General features: G+C 55.4%; 1 long non-coding RNA gene across 1 annotated transcript; it reads left to right on the forward strand.

Moving 5' to 3' along the window:
* Positions 1 to 493: 493 nt before the first annotated feature.
* On the forward strand, positions 494 to 4,607 carry LOC140845089 (uncharacterized). The gene is made up of 3 exons (XR_012123763.1): positions 494 to 882; positions 2,869 to 3,561; positions 4,478 to 4,607. It is a non-coding gene; the product is annotated as an uncharacterized lncRNA (long non-coding RNA).
* Positions 4,608 to 5,159: the final 552 nt, after the last annotated feature.

Genomic DNA, 5,159 nt, shown 5'->3' on the forward strand with positions numbered 1-5,159 from the left:
ATTTTATATTATGTTCAAGCCATAAGGCATGTGACTAGCTCTTTGTTATACGTTATAGCATTATGGGGTTTTTTGGCTCGACAAGCTGTGTCCAGGGTTCGCTCTCTAAAACAGTAGTCGTCCTACTCATGGTGCAAACTCTGAGACAGGGAGGCGTCCAGCACAGAGAGGCTGGGCTGGGTGTGGGAGGCCCAGCCCAGGAGGAGGGCTCTGGGCAGATGGAGGGCAGCAGGGCCGATGTAAAGGCCTGCCAGCGAGCTCGGCCCCCGTGGCACTGGGCTGAGGCGGGCACCGCGCAGGTGTGTTGGGGGATGGACAGGGGCCTTTGCTCCCCCAAGCTGGGGGCAGAACGGAGGTGGGGCTCATTTCTGCGGGAGTATTGACTCAGAATGCTTCCCAGACCGGCCTGTGTCATTAGGAAACAATGAACTCTGTGGAAGACTATTTTGAAGAAATAAAGATGCCGAAGTTGGTGAGCAGAGGACAAAAGAACGGTGGCCTTCAGTGCGCTTCCTCGGCCGCTTCTCTCCTCCCTCGGCGCTGAATCCGCGGCGCACGCGCCTCAGGTCCGCCCGCCGCCCTACCCGCCCCGCTGCCGGGCCTCTGCGGGCCGCCGGGCCGCGCTCCTGCGCCCTCGCCTGCGCCTGTCTCTGCTTCTCTCTCACTGCGCAGCAAATCCCGGGCCCTGTTAGCTTTTTCAGTTTCCCTCTCGTGTTTGAGCCTGGAGCCCTCTGAGCCTCGCGTGATGCCATTCAGGGCGCTGTGCAGAACATACTGAGTGCAGAGAAACCAATCCCAGGGCAAAGCCTGAGACGGGACGGCAGGACCAGGAGCGGCCGGGGAGGCCGACCGGATGGACGGCCGTTTCCTGCCCACAGACTGGTCTGCATCTCTGGCCCCGCCAGCCAGGTCGGGGGAGTGGGAGGAGGGCAGTGGCCCAGGGTCAGGGCCAGGCTGCAGTGGGGCTGGTGGCTCACTAGCCCACCCAGAGACCTCACAAGGGGCCCTGTTCCAGGTCCCGACCTCACGCACAGGGACCTGGTCAGGCAGGACAGGGTGACAGTGGAGATGGCGGAGTGAATGAGTGGGAGCAATCGTGTGCATGGGAGTAACGAAGGGTGCAGTGCACATGTGTGTATGAGTGTGAGCTTGCATGTGGGAGCATGTGTGTACATGAGCGGGTGTGTATGTGTGCATGTGCCACATGTCTGAGAGAGTATAGGGGTGTGTACATGTATGAGCACATGTGTGGGAATGTCTATTTAACTGTGTGAGTGCATGGCGGCATGTGTGTGAAAGGGTGTACATGTGAATGTGCATGTGTGTATCAGTGTTTGTGTGGAGACAGCATGTGAGTGCATGCACGTGTGTGTGCATGTGTATATAGAGAAAAATATAAATATTTAAAATGTAACGGCTGTTTTTTAAAAAGCATAACCAAAGTATCATTATCACACCTAAAAATCTTAATAATTTCTAGTACCATCAATAGCCCATAAGCGTTTTTAGTTTATTGAATTAAAGTCCAATGGGATCTTGCATTGCTAATCTAAAGATCTCTATTTTATGTGCTGAGTCATCAGTTCATTGATCCCCTAGTTTCTCTAAGAATAAATCTTGCTTTCATTGGACTTTGCATCCTGATGTTGTCACTGATCATGTTCCTCTGTCCCATGTGTTTCCTGTAAATTGGCAGCTGAACCTGGAGGTTTCATCTCCCTCAGGTCAAGTTTGCCAAGAGGGGCTCCCAGGGGGCTGTGTCCTCCTGGCAGGAGGCATGTCGTGTCTGCTGTGTCCTGGTTTGGCAGCTGTTGAGGATCAATACCTAGAGGGCTGCTGCTCTAGGTGACCCTGTGCATGTGAGAAGCACACTGTCCTGCAGATGAGGGAGAAGGGACCCCACCGACTCTGTTGTCAGGCTGCTTGGGGGACCTGATCTGTGGAGGCAGAGTGAAGGGGTGGCAGCTGGACCCGTGGGGGCTCTCCCAATACTACTAGATGTCCAGGCAGGACATCTTAGCCTTAACTTGAGCCTTGTTCCTTAGGAAGGGAACCCCTAGAAGTCACTGGTGGTGGCTGGGAGGGCCTGTAGGAAGGAAGCTGCAGGGAAGTGTGGGGTGCCTGCAGCTCCATGTGAATGACATGGAGGTCCCAGAGCACCCGGGCCAGGGCACTGCCCCAGAGCCAGAGCACCACCCCAGACAGACAGGAAGAGCCCGTGGGCACTTGCATAGGAGGCTGGTCCTCAGTGCAGAGGGGCAGGCTGGCCACCACGGCCTGTGCCTCTCAGGGGCTCCACTAAGGTCCAAGTGACAGACCCAAGTGAGCAGCTGGAATTACAATTTTGTTAGTCACATCCCATGAGGCCCAGGGTAATAGCGGGGCCTGAGACTGTCACTGGAAAGCACAAGATGGGGGACAACCACCACGGTCCTGTTCCCTCAAGGCAGCAGGAAAGGGCAGAGGGCAGAGGGCCAAGCCTGCGTGCCAGGAGCTGGCCTGGAGACTCCCACTTATGTCCTGGCCAGACTTAATGGGGTCACTCTTTTCTGCAAAGAAGGCTGGAAAACACTGTGTAGGGTTGGGTGTGATGCCAACCCCTCCAAAACTGGGGTTCTACAGTTCAGGAAGTGGCTGTACAGGAGATCTGAGAGCCCTGCCCCGGTGGGGAACTGGGGTAATGGGGGAAATAGGATGCGCCTCTGGAGAGCATCCCTTCTCCCCCTGCAGGCGGCCTGTGGTCTCAGGGCCAAGGGACCAGAGATCCTCAGAGGAACCTGAGTGTGGGAGTGACCTCCTGCTTGATAGAAAAGGAGAGGAAATGTAGACCATCTCAGAGCCTGGGGTGACAGCCCTCTCCTCTCCCAGGGCCGGGGTGACTCAGGAGGTGAAGCCAGCGATTGAAGAGCGCATCATCGGGAGCTTGTACCAGCTGCGTGACCACAGACTCCAGACAATGGGAGCACACGGCCCAAAGCCAGAGGCCTGGGCCTGCAAGCATAGAAAGCAGAGATTTGCAGATGCAGCTCTGCGTGGGTGGGAGTGCTCAAGGCCGCCTGTGAGCCTGTGTTCTGGATGCAACAGGGTGCGACCTTCTGTTAACCTTTGGACCTCCTGCTAAACCTGCCCCGCTCCTACCGATACTGCAGAGCTGGTGGTGAGGAGAGATACAGCAGCTGGACACAGTTCATGAAAATAATTACTGGGAGAAATCTTTAACATTTGTACAGCTGGAGATGTTATATGACTAACCAGTCAACCCACCCCCAAACGAGTGGCTGTGTAGCCAGAGGTCATTTACAACCAGGAGGGAAGCCCAAGGTGTCACCTCTGCCCACAGTGAGCTTAAATTCCAACCGAGATGAGCTGTAACACCAGGAAGAGAGAAGCAAAGATGCTTGCGAATCAAATGCAAAAGTCCTCCCTCCTCACCTCTGGGTCTTTCTTAAAGACAAAACAGAGCAAAAAGTACCAGCAACTGAACTCAGTCATGCTCAGCCAGCCCTCAGGGCGAGCTCCTCAGCCCCGACCCAGCGTCCCCATGCACCTGCTGCCCTGGAGGTGAGGGCAGGCCCACGCGGGGTGACAGTGGCCGCCAGGGTAGCCCCAGGACAGAGGGGAGGCCCAGCCATTGGGCCGCCCCATTACTTCTGAGTCCCAGCTCCTCAACACTTTGGAGTAGCTGCCTGATTAGCACAAACTCCTGCTTTGCCAGGCAGATAACTGCCTCCACTCCTGGGTGTACTCAGACACCACACGCTGCCTTCCAGGCAGGGCCAACCACTGACTCGGTTCTTAGGAGACCCTTGAGGCTATTGCAGTGGCTCCTGCTGCTATCAACGCAGAACAATGCCAGCAAGATTACAGTCTTCCCCAAATTAACTTGTGTGTCTGCGCTACATTTAAAACTGTCTGCACCGAGTGCCAGTTGTCCGTGCTGTTGTTTTCCCTCCCCTCTTTTACCCTTTGCTCTGACCTCCTTCTCCTGGGGTCAGCCAGGCCTTTGGGGAGCCCAGTGAAGCCGTGCCCTTGCTCTTGTTCCAGTCACATCCAAATGGCATTGGCTAAGTAGCTTTCCAGGAAAGTGGAAGGCTTCTCAGTCACAGTGTCAGTGTGAGCTGAATGTAGGGACATGGCCCTTGGGAAGTAGAGCCCTTTCCGCCGGCCCGGGCTTCCTCGCCAGATGGACAGGTGCAGGAGCAGGTCTCAGAGCATGTCCTGAACATGAGCGTCAGTGGGCCTGCTGCACGCAGAGTGGCTCCGCTTAACAGCGAGTCAGTAAGGGAAACAGAGAGGTGCTGCCTGGACTCCCTAAGCTTTTGCTTTCAAAATCAAAAAGGGACTTGTATGCAGTCAGTCACCGTAGGAACCCCAGGGCCTGGGGCTGGGGCTGGTGCGGGTGGTGTCTTCCTCCTAACCGTTTAACCTTCTGGGCTTTTCCTTCAAGCTGATAATCAAGTCCCTCTTTTTTTCCCAGGAGTTTCAGCTGCATCAGCTCACCCCTGATTTTGGCCTGCTCTTCCTGTCGTCCAGTGAGAAACCTGTGGCTTTCGGAGCTTGGGAAAGTCGCTTGCTATCCTGGAGCTGGTCACCACTGGTCACCGAGCAGAGCTCACCCTCTGGGCAAGTCGGGAAGGGCTGGGAAATCTTTCAGACGTCTGGCTTTATATTGTTCATGTCTGTTTCCATTTTTCTCTCCTCCTCCTTTCCACTCAGGGTTTGTCTCCACCTCTTTACTAGCCTATCCTCATCAAGGTTGTCCATTGTACCAAATCCAACATCCAATTCTTGGCTATCGCCGGACATGACCCTGTCACGCGGTTTGATGGAGTCGACAGCTCCTTGCTTGGGACGCCCTCTGTCCCTCTCTTCTGTGCACAGCTCTTCTGGCTCACAGAGATCTCCTGAACAGTCTTCTGAGCTGCGTCCCCTCATCCCCCTGGTCTCCAAATCCTGGCATGTTCCAAAGCTCACCTTCATCCCTGCCTTTTCTCCTTTACCTACACTCACTCCCTAGTTGCAGCCACCTGGCCTCATGGCCTTTAGCATCAGCTGTCTCTCCAAGGCTCTGTCTGTACCCACATCTCTAGCTGCCTCACCCCCCAGCTGCCTCCCCCATGGGAAGTCTGGCAGGCATCCCAAACTCAGCCTGTCCAGAC

This window comes from Manis javanica, chromosome 2 (genome assembly GCF_040802235.1).
Source record: "Manis javanica isolate MJ-LG chromosome 2, MJ_LKY, whole genome shotgun sequence".
Classification (NCBI taxonomy): domain Eukaryota; kingdom Metazoa; phylum Chordata; class Mammalia; order Pholidota; family Manidae; genus Manis; species Manis javanica.